The 18581-nt window shown below is 42.6% G+C and overlaps 1 long non-coding RNA gene across 1 annotated transcript; it reads left to right on the top strand.

Annotated features, from left to right (window-relative positions):
• Positions 1-10268: 10268 nt before the first annotated feature.
• LOC113967032 lies at positions 10269-18571 on the top strand. Its single transcript, XR_003534062.1, has 3 exons — positions 10269-10409; positions 17983-18127; positions 18471-18571. It is a non-coding gene; the product is annotated as an uncharacterized LOC113967032 (long non-coding RNA).
• Positions 18572-18581: the final 10 nt, after the last annotated feature.

The following is an 18581-nucleotide window of genomic DNA, read 5'->3' as shown; positions in this document are numbered from 1 at the left end:
AACTTCAGAGTCTAACTTAAAAGCACTGTCAATGGGAACAAATAAACCCCCTCATTTAAGTTTGGGCTTTCTTTGTTAGCATCTGTCAAAAGTCTTTGAAGCCGCTGCCTGTTTTGAGCCAAGTGAAGGCACAATTACTTGTCAGAGAGATCTCTATGATGATTGCATAGAGGAAATGACCTTATTAAGACAATCACCAGGTTAAGTCCTTCCAGTCTCTGCAGTTCTGTGACTTGGTGAAGCATAGGGCACATGGGAGCGAGGAGAATCCAAAGTGGGGATGCCAGGAACGTGGGACATGCTAGAGGGTGTCATTGAAGGGCATAAGGGACATGGAAGGTGGGTGGGCAAATGGGGAAGGCTGTTATCAGGGGATTGTTATGGTACTGTGGGGCTGTGGCATAGAAGGACAATAAGAATTCCCATAAGACCATGGGCATAGCAGTGTATACTGAAAAGGATACGTAACAGATGCTGGAGGTGGGATTCACAGGAACCGGGGGAGATGGGTTTATCACCTGAGAAGATAAGGAATATAGAGGATCCCTAGGAAACATAACTTAATTAGTTCCATGGGCCCTGAGAGGTTTGCTATGTTTCATCATGTTTTCAGTTCTTCAAATGTTTTCAGCTCTTTTATGCAGAATCTTGGCTGCTGGTTTGGGTTTTTTTGGTCCTTATTGGGTTTGGGGTTTTTTCCCTCCTTAATTTTTGCTTTGATATCATGCATCTCAATGAGATCATTTTTCACTTTCTTGAGTTAATTGTAGACAAGAGGTGAACCTGCTTACCATGTGTTACTTCATTATGTATTCTTTCTTTCTGTGTGCTACTCTTTAATTTGAATTACTTTGTTTGGCTCTTTTATTGTGGTTACAGGGTGCTAATGCACTTCCAGCATATCATAGGAGTCATTCATATCAGAAGAGTTTATCTTTGATCATGCTTTTCCTGTTATCCTTGTTGATTACCACTATTTGCATATTAGTTGATTCCCCAGGTTTGTGATCTGTTATTTGGTCTGGTTCCATCCTCTGTCTCTCCAGGATCCTTGTTTGCTTTGCTTTCCTGCTTTGCTTTGCTTTGGTGTAAGAGATGTTTCAAAACGAATTGATTTCAAAGGCAAAGGTTTCTTTAACACATTTGCTTTTTTAACTTTGGGCAGTGTGGTAGTTTTAGTCTAAGCCTTTCTTGGTGACTAGTTTGTAACCAAGGAAGTGGCCAGATTACCCGGTATTCCCTACAATTTTTACATAAGCCAGGGGTATAAAGAAGAAGGGAGGAGAGGCCTTTGCCCTCTTCCCTGCCGGTGGCTCTGGAGGTGCAGGTTCCCTGCTGTCGTTTCTGCCATGTGGGGGAGTGGGACCTAGCGAGGCCTAGTAGGAACTTGGGAGGCGGAAGGTGCCGGCGGATGTCCAGTGCGATTGTGCGGTCCCAAGGAGAGTAATAAGATATTCTTTAGCTAATTCTTTATTGCTAGATATTGAGGGTTTGATCATGTGTATTTTATTTTGGTTTTGTTCCTTTTTCCTCCCCCCCACCTTCCCTTTCCCTTTTCCTTTTGGAATTGATTGTACATAGTATTTCAACTGTATATAACATAAATACATTTATTTTTATATAGTTTGGCTAGTTTCAATTTTTCATACATTGGGTAAATGAGGTGTTGATAAATGGGAAGTAAAGACATATCCAATTACAAATAATAGTGCAAGTTCTTCGTCTGTGGCTGTCATCTTCCTCTAGACTTCTCCTTATGGCTGAGTAGATTCATCCATTTGGTTGTATTAACAATTCTCAAGTTAACTTCTACTTCCGCTGCACATGCCTGCTCTCAGGCTCATGCTCCTTCTCTTGGATGTTTCACCTTGGATTGGCTGCCATCCCATATCAAACTGAGTACCTCCAGAACTGAAATTTCAAGGCTGCCCCTGAAATCTTCTCTGCTCCCCTAACCTCCAGCACTGTCAATGACAAGACTTTTTCTCTCCTCTCTTATTAGCCTCTCAGACACCTACTCTTCCAGATCAGGCAAAATTTCACTGCCACAACTTCCTGCTACCTCACCTCTGGGTCTCTTCCTTGGGTCCCATGAGTATATCAAATTCAGAATCCTTGGTTTTCTGAATGAAGTTTCCACTTTTTATTTGGGCATGAACATTTTTCATACCCCTTTTCCTCCTTCCAGTGATATTTCTCCATGTGATTATTCATTTAAGTAGAATCTGCTTAGTGACTATTTGCTTTCCTTAAGCTCACCTATGACAGTGACTATTCAGTAGGGTGAAGAGCAAGATGGACGATAAGCACAGCAACAACCATGACTTGCACCCTTTTTCTTTACCTTGTGAAAAAGTATTTCAGCTGCTGCTCCAGCTCAAATCATCCATAGTGTGAATGGGTTGAGTTAATGAGATAGATCCAGTCTGACTGAGAAATTCACAGGTGCTCAGGCCCTACCCTTCCAGAAAGTCATAGACTGGGATCCGTATGTCCCATTATAGATTTTTATATATCCTGAGCAGGTGATGAACAAATGAAGGCCACATCACAACTCCCTCACCTTATTTTCCTTCACAATTTTTTTTTTTAAGGATCTTTACAAGACTGGTTTCTCAGACCTACACATTCATCCTACTCAGGTTGTTCCTGAAAGTTTCCATCTAGAGCTGAAAGCATGTATTCTGCAAAAACTGAAGATGCATATAAACTTTTGTACTACCAGTTACCCTAAGCTAAACCGATCTGTAATGTGGGTTATTGTTCCCTATTTCTGGACATCCTTCCATGTTCTCTGAGTCCTGCAAATCTACAAGGTCTTCCCAGGCCATCAGCATGGTGGTTCTTATAGTTTCTCTGAGTGGCCAATCAAGACATTTTACACCATGGTCCCATATTGTTAATTATCTTGAATCAGTCTTTAGTGGTGCCAGACCACAAATCCTATTGCCTTCCATATTTCATGGATGGACGTAATGAGGACACTGAATCAGTTTTAATTTTTCAGACATTTTTTTTGCATGCATACACTCTCCCTACTTTTTGGGACTGATCACCATTTTAAACACGAAGTTCTATATGACAGCTGGACTTCCTCATGGCTTTCTACATCCTAATGGCTTTGTAAGAAAAATAAAGAATACCCAGTGAATTCCACAAAACTAGGTGTGGTAAGAACTTAAATATCTATCTATGGATGGATAGATATATATATATGTGTATGTGTGCTTATGCATAAAGCATACATATGTAGTATGTATATGTGTAGTGTATAGTACATTTTTATTTATATATGTGTACATACACAGAAACACTAACACAAGGCGAAGAATATTTAAATAGTCCTGTATTATGGATGTAAAGTGACACTTCGAGGCACAAAATGCCAGTTTACTTGTTTAAATATAAGGTACCCACATGAAATAAAACATAGAGCCATAAATCCTATTATTAGAGAGTTTCACTCTGTGTTTATCATTTCTGCAGTTTTGGAGGCTTTTTCCTGAGCCAGCGGGATATAATTTCTTAATGATGTAATAATATCTTTCCTCAATTCTTTCCTCCTGAAGTATTCTATGTTCATTTTTGCAACTTTAGTTCTGCTGGAATCAGGTAGACGAAGGAACCTGGTGCCTTTCTCTTTAGAAGGCACTCCCAGTGCACACAGTGAAGCTTGGCATTTTTGGAAGCAATGAGAAATCTTTCAAGTGATCTATGTGGGTGTCATCTTTTCTGATGTGACAGTTTAATATTTTTGCGAGAAACAAAGATAGCCTTTTTATGGAGCCAGAGACTAGGCCTGAGAGAGTAATCTCAGCACCAAGGGGAGGTGAACGAGTGATTTCCACCTTTGGTTCACTTATGTTACTAACACCTGAATAAAACATTCTTAATTATTTCTGAAGGTCTCCCTGGACATTTTTCACAATTTGGATGACTCCTACATATATTCAAGTGTTTGAAAAAAAGATTTTTTTTTTTAACATGATAAAGGTTTTACATATGTTGTTACTTATTATAATTAAGATGTGATCATAAAATTAAAACAAAATTATCAAAATAATATACTGGTTTGCAAGAAAAGTTTACTAGAAATATGAGCTGAGAATTTTCCCTGCATAATGAATATAATTCCTTTTTGGAGAAGTTTTGAGAGATACATTTTGAATTTGCAAATATCAAACGTGCTAACATGAGCCCACATCCTTTAGATGGGAATTAAATGTACAGATTTTTTTGAGAAGTGGGGTTTTTATCTTGTCTTTTGGAGAACAGTTTTAAAAAGTAAGTCCCTGGAGAAATTGAAAGATTTTGGAGGAATCATAAGAAAATAGGAAAAAAAGAAAAATAGGGAAAAAAGAAAAATGGGGGGAAAAAAATAAAAGGAAATTGGTGTTGGGAATGGGGAAGACTAAGGAGAGCATTTTGACTAGGGTCTTCAATTTGCAGTGTAAACTCTGTATTCCAGAGAAAAATTATTAGACTTATCTCAGAATGAAACACATTAAAAGTTGTGTTTCCTGATCCTGCGTGTTTCCCATAAACTCATATTGTGCCACTGAAACTGCCACAGTCTTCCTGCTTATCATCCCAGGTTTTTTTGCAAACTGCCACATCAGCCCTTTGCAAGATTGGGTCATCAGATATGAAAATTGTTGCTTCATTTCAACAATTTTACTACTTTTCTTTAAATAATCTAATAGTGTATTATAGCATTCCCTGTTGAGCGAGCACAAAAGATTGCCCTTTGCCCACTTTCTGTATTTTTCTGTACCTGGCAAGCCAGCAAAATCCATGAATTTTACTAGTTCTTAATAAATACTCAGCAGTGATATGAAGCAGCAGGGAAGATGCAAAAGGAATAATAATTCTATTAAATGAAAAAGAGTAGGATTAAGTCAGTTCATTTATGTTCAGGAAGGAGAAGGAATATGCATACATATGATAAAAATAAACTGATAAAATATCTAATATTTATAGAACATTGCTCCGAAATCATTTCAATGTGAATAGCGAATTGCCTTTAATCTTCTCATCTGAGCCAGGCTTACCTTCAAGTCTGTGCTCTCTCCCCATTTCTTTTGTGGGAACTCTTCCCATTTTCTGCTAGCGGGAGAAAACAGGGAATTAGGGGGTCTCCCAACCTTGGGGTTGGAAATGCATCAGTACAAATTACTTACTCCCCAGTCTAATTCATTATATTTCTGGAGCTATAGTAGGGAAGCATTCCTTATCAAAATCCCGCTATAAGGGAGAGCTCCATGCTGCCACCATGACCCTGAAAAGTCCCAAGGGCCAAAGAGCAAACACCACTCTCAGGAGATTGCTCAGCTGAGGAGTACTGCACAGCTGCATCGAAGAAGCACTAGACACAGTGAAAATATTTACATTTCATCCACAGTTTAACAGTAAAGAATAATATCCCACTTCCTGCCAAGCAGAATCAGACACCATTTGTTTCAATACCAACATTGCTGTTGGGTCATTTTTGGGAAACCAGAAGAACATAGTTCCCTACAAAATGGCCCAGTCCACAGTTCTTGGTAAAACTGGTGCAGTAATAGAGCAAACCTGTAATAAGAGGTTGGATATTTGGGATCCATACCTCGCATCGTAGCCATTTACCTCTCTTTTGCCACTATTTCAGATGATGTTTGGATAATACCTAAGCCCCTCTGTCGCCAACATAGAAATTTGTCATTTTATATTAAGTTTTCCTCCAAAATGTCCATCTGCTGTTCTACTCATCAAAACACCATTGTTATTTCATCAGGAGAAGGGCTACTTATAGGCACTGGCCACATTTCAATTCCAGTTTTGTCATTTGGCTTTGGCTAAAACACAGTGTTGACTGGAAGGCGAATGCTCAGTATGGGGTAGCTGCTTTCTGACCTGGGGCCAGCTGCCCTGGCCACACCACTCCACTCTTCACCATGCCCAGCTCATGCCTGTTCAGCTCTGTTCCCTATGCACATCCATGCCACCAACTTTCCTTTGTCTTGTCTTGTCTTTTCCATGGTAACAACCTGACACATGCAAAACCTGGTCTTGCTGGGTCTCGTCTGGCATATTCAGAGACTGCCTAATCCCTGCTACAACACTTTTTATAGTGTTTGCCTTTGGATTGTTGACATGGCCAAGAACATGAAGCAATTATCATCATGACAGGTCTCAGTTAAGCCCATGTACTGTTAACTTGATGATCAGAGCTGTTATTTCCTCACCAATGCACACAGAAAGCTTGGATGGGATAGAGACAAACCTGCATAGGGGAGTAGGCATTACCACAGGGATGGAAAAAGAACACTGCACTCTCCTGACAGGAGAGATATTGATATGCCCAACTATGGCACATGGAAATGGAGTCCACTGCAAATTGAGGTAGTAAATTAAGCTCGTCTTTTGACATTGGGCTAATACACTCCTGAGCAGTGAGGTCAATGACATTTCTCTGTGCTGTAGCAGCTATTACGGACTCAGCTCACCTCTGCTTTCCAGATCCTAGTGCCTCACTTCAGTTTCCTTAGTGTCACATCACTGCTGGCCTCTTTGAGGAACAAAGGTATTTAAGAAGAGAGTAGATGTACCACTTAGTGTCATGGTCCAGTTGACAGGGTGGTGTTGGGTCATAGTTGGACTAGATGATCTCAGAGGTCTTTTCCAACCTAGTTGATTCTGTGATTCTGATTCTGTGATATCTGTGATGAAACATGAAAATTGTCCATTCATATACAGTTATGTTCAGGACCTATCACTCATTATGTTTAGATAGTAGGTTGCATCTCTCCTCTAATTTCACTTTTTTAATTGCTTCACTCTCTGTTGTAGTCTCTCATGGATCATCATTTGCACATTTCCATGCTGCATTTCCCTGTTCTGCAAACAACTTGCTAAATTGAGGGTATGAGTCCAGCACCCTGCTGGGCACTTCCATTGCTGACACCTGAAGTTGCCAGGACTGAGCTCCTGGGAGGCTACCAGGAACCTGCTACTACCTACCTACTCTGTGTTCAAGTGGACAGGAGTTGCATCAAACAGGCAGGAAATCCCCCTGGACTCTGCTTGCCAGCTGTCCAAAACTCCTTCCGGTTGGGCTGCATTGCTAACTTACAGTGCTGAGTAAGGTGCGGGAATAGATGGGGGTGACCCGTGGCAAAGGCAATTCACTCTTTCATTCAGAGATGGGGAAGACAAAATGCAGAACGCAGCATGCTGCCTACATACACTCCTGGAATGTATAATTTGTCAAAATAATGTTCTTTTAATACCTGATTAGACTTCCTTACCAGCCTGAGGCACTAGTACTTCTTATGGTTAATCAGGATCCCTGGTGCCAGAGTAAGCACTCCTGTGCAGCAGCCCCACTCTTCCGTTTCAGTGAGGTAATGAAAAAACAGCCTGATTTTAAGTCAATTATTTTTACAGGATATCCATGGTACCTTCTGGAAGAAAAGCGTGAAATAGTAAATGTGTTGTGGTATGATTTTAGAGGTTACTTAAGCACCCTATGGAGGTGCTTTACAGAAAAATCTGTGTCAGTAGCTAAGTAAATAATGTATAAGGAGCAGATATAAATTTGGGTTGCAGTGAAGAAGGAAAAGTTGGAAAAGAGAGTGAAACAATGCAGCAACACTTTGATTCAATCTTCTGCAGTCAAAAAAAAGCACAGGTTTTAGATTCACATTCAGTACATTCAGTAATTTAAATCTGCTGACCTTTAATTCTCACTTAGAATCTATGAAACAATGTGAAATCCATATTTCAGGTAAATATGTGACCTTGTACCAGAGTCAACTTGTTAAGCTAGAGACAGAGAGGATGTGTCAAGGGATAGTCTGTTAAATAAAGCTATGGTATGAAGGACATTCTCTTCAATACAAATATTTCACCTCTTGATATTTATTTTGCAGGTTGTGGCTGTGAAATCCTTCCCTTTGTGCACGGACTTCTTTAGCTGTTCCCATTTTCATTTTTCTGTGTACTCCTATTAAAATTCACAACACACCATAGTTCAGTTCCATTAAAAAAAATCCCACTATATTCTTTCTCTGATACATTCCTGTGCACAGTTTTGGTAGCACTTATCTCACCTCCATTGATATTGTTAAAGTTTCATACCAAGCCTTCACACTGTTCTGCTTTTGTGTAATCTTTATAGTAATAGAGCTAATTCAATAATATTCACACTGCCAAGTGAAGAAGCCCATAATGTAAAACTCAATTACCTTTTCTATTTCTTTTCTCAGTTGCTCTTCTGCTGTGCTTACTCTTTTATCTTTTTCACTGTAAACCGGTAGCTTATTTAAATTTAATAGACACCACTGCCTTCCTCGTTTCCTTTTTTTTCCTTTGAACCTTCTAGACACCCTCATGAGATGTTCATTCACCTTTGTGTAATACCATAGTAATAGTAATATGGGAAGAAAAATTAATGATTGCATGTAAGCTACACTAAAGGCCTAATGAACACTTTGTTTGTAAAGAATGTCACTTCGATTCCTAACTGCACTTTGGTAAATTATACAAATTAAATATTCATTACTTTGTACTTCATTAGTTCACATTTGAAACACTTTTTCTTCATTATAGTAGCCTGGGGTAAAGGTTTTTTAATATGGTTTATTCTGTTATTTTTCAGAAAATCTTTAGTTAAAATGTTAGAGGAAAGTTGTATTTATTCCACAACAGAACAGAACATCCATATATTCCAGAGACTGAGCATTTTGTCCCACAAGAATATTATGTAGGTTCAGAAATTGTTCAGAGTTCTTACTTCAATAACCAAAGTAACTAAATATTTAAACTGATTCTTGCAGTAAGTTTGCTTACTGATCACATCCCCACTCAGAAAGAATTACAATTTCATCAGCATGAGCAATACCTATGAAGCACAAAGCATGTGTTCTTGCACAAAGCACTGTTGCCTTGTATTGCTCATAGTCAATGCTGCCTGTGACTCTTCAGGGGGTTTATTTGGTGCAGGAAGCAGATGCTGCTCACCAGCCTTGAGAAAGTGGAAGGAGTTACAAGGAGGATGGCAGCTAGGGGTTCAGTAGCCCTGGTTCCCCCTGAGGTAAGGTGGCCATGGGATTGCCTCTGCCCCACAAGACCCTGGCCAATGTACAGAAGTTCTTGTTGCTATTTGAAACATTGGAAGGATGTTAGCTGAATAAAATCCCTTAAAATTTTAGTGCCTCTGATTTGCTTTCCTCACATGTTCCTTCATCCTCAGACATGGTATCTGGGGTTACAGTCCATCTCCAGAAAGTCTCCTCACAAGCTGTGCAACACTTTAAAACAGAAAAGCATTTTTTATTTTGATTGTTTATGGGCATTAAGCCATGTCAAACCTTGTTGTTCAGATCTGAAACTAGGGAAGCTGGCAATTTCAGCTGAATTTCAGATGCACCGGAGAGAGGAGATTCATTAAAATAAAATCTTAAAAGAGCTTGGGTTTAGCTTGTTGATTTTCAGTGAGCACAGAGTTGTTAGATGTAAAGGAGAGATCCCTGACCTGGTGATTAGTAACTACACGAAGAGAAATAATTTACTCTGTAGCTCAGCTGTCATATTGCTCCTTGCCAGGAGAAATAGTCTTTTAATTCTCTTTGCAAGTAGCCCTCAGCAACAGGATGTGTTTGTGTGAATGATGGGATGAGGTGAGTGTATTGGCCTATCCATGCATTATCCTTATCCATTGGTAGGGCTGTGGAGTGCTGAGCTGCACATGTTGAATGCGTAAGACCCAATGTAGGGTCAAGTGTAAAGCCGAGCATTACAAAACTTCACAAATGCAGGGTTGAAAACCATGGTCCATGTGACTTCACTGAGGTTACCCAGGGAACCAGGAAGAACTATGAAGAATTAGTGTCTTATGATTCCTCGTCTTCTCCATCAATAGCAATTTTTTATCTGCTCTTCTGCTAAAACACTATGTTGAAATAAAGTGTGATGGTTTTAGTTGCTGCTACAGGATACAGGAATATCCCTGTGTTTAAATGAGACTGTCACTGCTTTAGATCCTCATCCTTCCCCAGCCAGCAGGTACTGTGCACATTTTGGCAAGCCAGCTATTCTTGTTGTGCCTCTGGCCGTGCAAGTGGAAAACTGGAGAGAGAATAGGACACTGTTGAAAAGAAACAGGTGCATCTGTACCAGGTTAATAAATCAGAAACAGGCAAACATTAAATCTGAACAGTGTCCAGCTCTCTGTGTGCCTGCATTTTGCTGCATACTAATTTTCTCTTTTTTTTTTTTGCGAGAACTACATCAAACATAAATCAAGTTCTATCTCAGAGACTGCATGAAAATCAAATCATGCATGGATCTTGTTTTATTTGCTGAGAGCAGGCATCTCCAGACTATGTTTAGAGCTTCTAGGGGATGCAATTGAAGAGGTATAAATTAAGGTAAGACACTGTGTTACCACTCACTGTTTCTTATACAGGTAGTTGTATTAAGAGCAATAAACAAGCACCACTTGAAAAGGTTAAGGCAACAGCCAATAATGGATCCAAAGTGCTGCATTCTTGGCCATTGCATGTTTTATTAAGCAGCTACATGGTCCACCAGATGGTTGTTTCCAGTTTAGCTGGACAGATTGCTTCATTATGAGACAGCCCATGAAAGTCACGTAGTCCATAGTTTCTTTAGCTTCTTGCAAAAGGCTCCTTTTAAAAGTTGTGTTGCTGCATTGTTGGCATCCTTTCACATTGTGAACACACATGCAGACCTGAAGCCTAGGCAGAACTCCCTCTCTAGTGAGGGGATTCAGTTCCTCATTCCCTGTGTCCTCTGCTTTAATGGACTGTAGCACAGGTTTGTTCCTGGTTGCCTTTTCTCAAACCTTTCACCTTTGGGGCCAATGTCTCATTCACTGACAAATTTCAGAGTAATTCTCTCCAAAATATGTCTGTATTAGTCCCCAGTTCAGTGTTGCCTATCAGCTCGCATTTGTACACATCTGTGTGTGCTTGTTGGGGTGAGAACTCTGGCACACATTATCCTCTGATCTGTGTCCAAGTTTGCCTCTCAACAGACCTATGTAGTTTGTTCTGATTCAGAGGCTGTGGATTAATTTCCAGGCATACAGTGCAGTAACTAAGGGATTTTGGTCCCTTTGGTGGAGTCAACAAAGCTGACCATATGGACATACTCTAGAACTATAGTTTTTTACTTCAGGAAGATATGAAAAAAGCAACCATAGGCACTGGTCAACATCTACACACAGAATTTTCCCAGGCTTCTAAAACATGCTTCTTAACTGAGCTCCTCCTCCAGTAACTGAAGAGCAATGCTTCTCTCTTGCTTCAGCCAGCCCTTCAACCCAATGTCTCTCATACAATGAGTCCTGAGGAGTCCTGGCCTTGTTCTCTTGAAGGTCTTTGGGGAGGACATTCACCTGAAGTGAGAAGATGGCTCACTTTACCTCCATTGGTGCCACAGGACTCATCAACATCACAGTATGTTGAACATAGTCAGATTTCCCCAAAAAACAGTGACTAGTTATGAACTTTGAATAAAAGTGACCATTCAACACTTATGAAGATGGTTTCACTAGTGGAAGTAAGAGGATTGTATGTTTAATGCAGAAAATACATATAAACTATATTTCTTAACGTAGTTTGCAATGCGTAAATAAGAACATCTGATGATACAGACATTAACATACAAAATTAATATCTTCTTGTCGCAGTTTGAGACTTTTAAAAAATCCAATTTCCAAATTTCCAAGCCCCCTTCCACAATTTGCTTCAGTGTGAGAGGGTTTTTCCAGACATAACACATCTACTAGCATGGGGAAATTATATCAAAATTTATTGCTACACAATAAATACTATAATACATTATATACAACAATTCTAACTATCTCTCCTATGGTAAAACAATATATTTACACTAAATCAAGTCCCTCCTTTCCCTCCAATAAAAGTTCAAAAGGAAAGAAGAAAAGGTCTTTTCCACCTTCAGCGCAGCAGTGTCTCTCCTCTTCAAGGCAGCAGTTGTAGCTGGAGTTGTCATAGCTGGAAAATATCTCTCTTTCTCTCTTTATTACAACACAGGGGTTTTTACTCGGCTCCAACCGAAGGTCTCATCTATGGGCTTCGAGGGTGTGATGGTTTGAAACTCCCAAGGATCCAATTTTTAAGTTCAAGCCCCCCTCCCACAGTCTGTCCCTGTGAGAGGGTTTAGTGATGGTATGGACTTGATATCTTTTTCACTTCATGTGGAGAGTTTTCAGACAAAACACAACCATTCGTTATTGGGGGAAGGGAAAAAATATTTACAAAGGTTTATTTAATAATAATAATAATGGCCAGTCTTCGCGAACGAAGATTTGGGGAAAGGTCTTTTACCTTTCCAGCCTGCGCAATGGATTTTTTAGGTGAGACACAGCCTGCGCTGAACTGAGCCCACCCTTTAATCCTAAGGTTCATCTGCCGGGGCCAAGCAAGCTTGGACAATGGCAGTGAGGTCCTCAGGACGTAGGTTTGTTTAGAGTGACCTTCTCATAGATGGATGGCCTCACAGGGCTAACGGGCTCCATCTGCCCGGGGAACTCGCTGGATTCGAACCTGGGTCGCAGAGGTGAGAGTCCTGCATGCTAACCACTAGGCCACCAGGGGTCCCCAAAGGTTTATTTACTCACACCTATATATATATATATATTTACATTGAATTAAATTTCTCTTTTCCTTCAATAAAAGTCTAAGAAGGAAAGAGAAAAGTCTTTCTGTCACTACACAGGCCACAGTTCCTTCGTTTCAGTTTTTTGTGGCACTGGTTAGTGTCCTTCATTTTCCTAAGGCAGTAGATTTAAGTATGGCAGTCAGGATTTTGGTTCTTACTTTGTGGAAATTTCAACCCCGAGCCCGAGCCTTCGGGGGATCTCCCTGTAGATCTCCACTCCTCTTGGGGTAGAACATTGAAGGCAGCTTTCAGTTCAGTCTTACCAAATCTCTTTTGCTCTGTCTCAGCTCGCCAGCATGATAGAAGCAACAGCAGCAGCAGCAGAGGGCACGGGCACCTCCTCCGCACTCTGTCCTGGCTCAACTCTCAGGATGACTCCGGGTTTCTCGGCTCCTTTCTCTCTCTCTGAAGCTGCTGCTGCATTTTGGGACTCCCTAAGGGTTTGGAAGTCTACCCCTGCTCTTCAGCAGGTGTCTGGGTTTTGGGAAAGTAATACAGTCTTACCCCAAACCAGCTCTGTTGAGTTTTCCTCTGTTTCGTTGCCAGCTCTCCCTCCTGCAGGAAGATCTCTGCGTCTTTCAGCCGGCTTCATGTTATCTTGTTGCTCCTGGCTATCTTTTTGGCTTTCAGCCATCGCTGTCTCTGTTCAGGACTGCTCCGCTGCCGCTTTCAATGTTTTCTGCTGCTGCTGACAGTAAGGAAATTCTCCCACCTCTTGATTACGGGACCTGGTCCAGCTTTGACACTACACCGGGTCTCCCGTAGCCTCAGCTGGGGCTGGGGGCTCTTGGCCCCCAGAGGGGGCTCACTGGCCCCCTGCTTCCTCGTGGTTCAGATCATGGCTACCAACCTACTAAAAAAACTTCACCACCTTCTCTTCTGTTGCTGTGGGCATGTAATTTCCGTAGGGCGCATATGAACCTTTGATTGGTCTAGTATTATCAGTGGGGCAAACCATTACTGCCCCAGAGAAAAGGTTTTTCAAACCACCACAGAGGGAAACAGCTCATTATTACCATAGTTGACATTCACAAGATACAGGGGTTAAAGCTCAAAGTCTTTAATCCTCCACTCTGTGAAAGGTTTCCAGCCCCTGGGGACAGACTCTCAGGAGACTCCTCTGGGGATTTCCACCCCTCCTCCCCAGGATCAGAATGTTTAGGGGCTCTCAGTTCAGTTTTTGCCCCAAGCGTTCTACCAGAACTCCTTTGCTCTGTCTCAAACTGCCAACATGGCAAAGGGCGGGGGGAAAGGAAGACCATTTCCCCCGCATTCCTTCTGGCCATCCTGGTCCAGCTCCAGGACATCTCTGCATTTCAGGACTCCCTTCAAATGGAAGTCCACCCCCTCCTTCCAAAAGGGGTCTCAAGGGTTTGGGGAAATAAAGCCAAGTCTCACCCCAAACAGTCTCTACTAAGCTTGGTCCTCTCTCTGTCGGACAGCTCTGTGTCTCCTCAGCTTGGCTCCATGCCGTCTTTGCTGCCTCTCTCTTATCTTCTTGGCTTTCAGTCACAGCTCTCTACTCAGTGCTGCTTATGCTGCCGCTTCAGTGTCTCTGGCTGTCCACTCACAGTGAAGAAATTTCCCCAGCTTTCTTGGCCACAGTACTCGGCCCAGTTTATCACTGTTCCGAGTTTCCGCAGCCCCAGCCAGGGGGGCTCCCTGGCCCCTCTCTCCTCGTGGTCTCAAAACATGGCTGTATGTATGGCCAGTCTTCGCGAACGAAGATTTTGGGAAAGGTCTTTTACCTTTCAAGCCTGCGCAATGGATTTTTTAGGTGAGACACAGCCTGCGCTGAACTGAGCCCACCCTTTAATCCTAAGGTTCATCTGCCGGGGCCAAGCAAGCTTGGACAATGGCAGTGAGGTCCTCAGGACGTAGGTTTGTTTAGAGTGACCTTCTCTTAGATGGATGGCCTTACAGGGCTGATGAGCTCCATCTGCCCGGGAGAGTATCCCTGACCGGGAATCGAACCCGGGCCACGGCGGTGAGAGCGCTGCATCCTAACCACTAGACCACCAGGAGTGCATGGCTACCTCTCTTCCAAATGCATAATCTCTTCTTTTCCTATCTGTTGTGATATGATTAATTTTGCAGGGGCGCTGATTGGATCAACACCAAGAACACCACCCCCTGGAGTTATCCACTTTCTGACTCCAGGGGAAACCCCTTTTTAACCCACGACACTTCTGCAAGGCCCTTACATAGCTTGAGGCAAAACTCAGGATGGTTAACAACCCCCTTGTGTGTATTATCCAACAAGAAGACCTGTGTTCATTAATATTTTTATTATTAGTTGAGACTGCCTACACCCTAGAATGCAGCTGTAATTGACAGCTGAAGTTGTGATTCCTATTGCATTCTCTCCAAATAAAACAAGATCCTAAAATAATCTAATACTGCAGTTATATCTAATCACAAACATGCAGAGCAATAGGAATTCTGTGCTTATTTCACTATGCTTTTAACATGTTTGAAAATGGTGTGGCCTAGGACAGACTTTGTACTTCATCATGAGTGTGCAGGGGAGATGGGAATAATGGCATGGCACCATGAGTTGGTTAATAGCCATCTCATCGGTGATACCTCGTTTTACTGAAATGGAACAGAGCATCCTGGCTCCCTGCATATAACTTTTCCTTGAAGAATGTTAATGGTTTCTTGTTCTGTTTCAGGTAGTTTTCAGACCCCAGTAACAATCCGCTCTGATACTCTGTGTAAATGAGAAGGAGGGCAGATTCGACCTATTCAGAAGACTAGTTCAGAGTGTACCCTGGGAAACAATCCTTGAAAACAAAGGGGTCCAGGAGGGATGGACGTACTTCAAGAAGCAAGTTTTGAAAGCACAGGAACAGGCTGTCCCAGTGTGCCAAAAGGCGAGCCGGTGGGGAAGACGACCGGTCTGGCTGAACAGGGAGATTTTGAAAGAAATTAGGGTAAAGAAGAGAGCCTACCGATTATGGAAAAAAGGGCTGACTACTCAGGAAGAATTTAGGAATATAGTTAGGTCATGTAGAAAGAAAATTAGAGAGACGAAGGCACAACTTGAACTGAATCTCGCCACCTCTGTGAAGGATAACAAGAAGTCCTTCTACAGATACATCAATAACAAAAGGAGGGGCAAGGAAAACCTCCATTCTTTACTGGACATGGGTGGGAATATAGTTATCAAAGATGAGGAAAAGGCTGAGGTATTTAACACCTTCTTTGTCTCAGTTTTCAACAGTAAGACAGGTTGTCCTGAGGACAGCTGGCTTCTGGAGCTTGTAGAAAGAAATAAGAATCTGAACAGCCCCCCTGTAATCCAGAAGGAAACAGTTAGAAACCTACTGAGCTGCTTGGATCCCCACAAGTCTATGGGACCAGACGGGATCCATCCTAGGGTGATGAGGGAGCTGGCAGAAGAGCTCGCCAAATCTCTCTCCATCATCTATCAACAGTCCTGGCTCACTGGGGAGGTCCCAGATGACTGGAAGTTGGCGAATGTCACGCCGATCCACAAAAAGGGCTGGAAGGAGGACCTGGGAAACTACAGGCCCGTCAACCTGACCTCAGTGCCTGGCAAGGTTATGGAGCAGATCATCCTGAGTGCAATCACACAGCACCTACAGGATGGACAAGGGATCAGACCCAGCCAGTACGGGTTTAGGAGGGGCAGGTCCTGTCTGACCAACCTGATCTCCTTTTATGATCAGGTGACCTGCCTGGTGGATGAGGGGAAGGCTGTGGATGTGGTCTATCTGGACTTCAGCAAAGCCTTTGACACCATCTCCCATAGCATTCTCCTGAAAAAGCTGGCAGCCCAAGGCTTGGACAGGGGCACTCTGTGCTGGGTTAGGAACTGGCTGGAGGGCCGAGCCCAGAGAGTGGTGGTGAACAGTGCTGCATCCAGTTGGCAGCCGGTCACTAGTGGTGTCCACCAGGGATCAGTGTTGGGCCCAGTTCTGTTTAATATCTTTATTGATGATTTAGATGAGGGGATTGATCCACCATCAGCAAATTTGCAGATGACACTAAGCTGGGAGGGAGTATCGATCAGCTAGAAGGCAGGAGGGCTCTGCAGAGGGGCCTGTTCAGGCTGGAGAGTTGGGCTGATTCCAACGGGATGAGGTTCAACAAGGCCAAGTGCCGGGTCCTCCACTTTGGCCACAACAACCCCATGCAGCACTACAGGCTGGGCACAGAGTGGCTGGAGAGCAGCCAGGCAGAAAGGGACCTGGGAATTTGGATTGACAGGAAGCTGAACATGAGCCAGCAGTGTGCCCAGGTGGCCAAGAAGGCCAATGGCATCCTGACCTGGATCAGGAACAGTGTGGCTAACAGGTCCAAGGAAGTGATTCTTCCCTTGTGCTCAGCCCTGGTGAGGCCACACCTAGAGTACTGTGTCCAGTGCTGGGCCCCTCAGTTCAGGAAGGATATTGAGGTGCTGGAGCAGGTCCAGAGGAGAGCAACTAGGCTGGTGAAGGGACTGGAGCACAAGTCCTCTGAGGAGAGGCTGAGGGAGCTGGGGCTGTTCAGCCTGGAGAAGAGGAGGCTCAGGGGAGACCTCATCACTCTCTACAACTCCCTGAAAGGAGGTTGTAGCCAGGTGGGGGTTGGTCTCTTTTCCCAGGCAGCTATCAGCAAGACAAGAGGGCATGGTCTTAAGCTGTGCCAGAGGACGTTTAGGTTAGTTATTAGAAAGAATTTCTTTACAGAGAAGGTAATCAGACATTGAAATGGGCTGCCCAGGGAAGTGGTGGATTCTCCGTCCATGGAGGTTTTTAAGATGAGAGTGGATGTGGCACTTAGTGCCATGGTCTAGTAACCACAGCAGTAGTGGATCAAGGGTTGGACTTGATGATCTCGGAGGTCCCTTCCAACCCAGCTGATTCTATGATTCTATGAGATAGGAGCAAAGAAATTCACCTACCCAGGGCAAATGTTATTCAGGAAAGCCACAAAGTTGGAGGAGAAGAAAGATACTTAAAAAAAAAAGTAGCGAGCACATGATTAAATCATCTAAAAATGACCTGTGATATTTGGTGTTGAGTGGTACAGGAGGATAAAGAATAGAGACAGAGGGGTGGAGCCCAAAAAGGATTTAGGTTTGGCAGCAGGCTAAATACTGGCCCCCAGGCTACATTCCCACATGATACTGACAGGTCTCACCTCTCCACAGGCAACTAACATGTGGCTGAGTATTACTGGCATTCAGGAAATATAAAACAATGTGTAGGGACTTGTCTAACTTGACCAATAGGTGTGCAAAAGACAGGATGCCTCTTAACCCTGACCTTCTCTGAGATGCAGGTGCTTTGGAGTAGATATCAGGGAAATGCCTCTAGGCTCTGCTGAGCCTTATCCTTGAATATGCTCCTGTGCCAGCCTTGTCCTACAAAATCCAGGTGAAGGGTTATGTAATAACTCAGATCTTGGACCCATCCAGAAGAAAAGTGTGAGATCAGATTGCAATTTCTCTGTTGTAGAATGGAAATGCAGATACTAATCTGCAAAGTTGTAAATACTGTACTGCAATTAGTATGTCTTTCTGCACTCATCTCAGTGCTTTAAGGTTAAACTTTTCTTTGTTTCCTGAGCCTATGACAACCAGTTAAAATACTAACACTTCAGTTTTACTATTAAAGACACAGAACAAACAATATGTATTTTTCTACATTTGCAAGCCCTTCTGACTAGGAGTCTTGTAAAGTAATGATGAATCTCCCCAGTTTTTTAATTTCTCTTCACTCCTGTAAAAAACATATTTGTAATATCTCATCTTTTCCTGGTAACAATAGGAAATCAGAGAAGTCCCTCAAGCAGAGTGCATTAAAGGTGACAGAACAACGATCTTGAAGAGACCTCATCAAACACACACAATATTCAGCATTAATTCAGTGTCCATTTTG

The sequence above is a fragment of the Neopelma chrysocephalum genome, unplaced genomic scaffold, assembly GCF_003984885.1.
Source record: "Neopelma chrysocephalum unplaced genomic scaffold, ASM398488v2 Primary Assembly neopelma1_62, whole genome shotgun sequence".
Lineage (NCBI taxonomy): Eukaryota > Metazoa > Chordata > Aves > Passeriformes > Pipridae > Neopelma > Neopelma chrysocephalum.
This window is presented reverse-complemented; position numbering and strand designations above follow the sequence as displayed.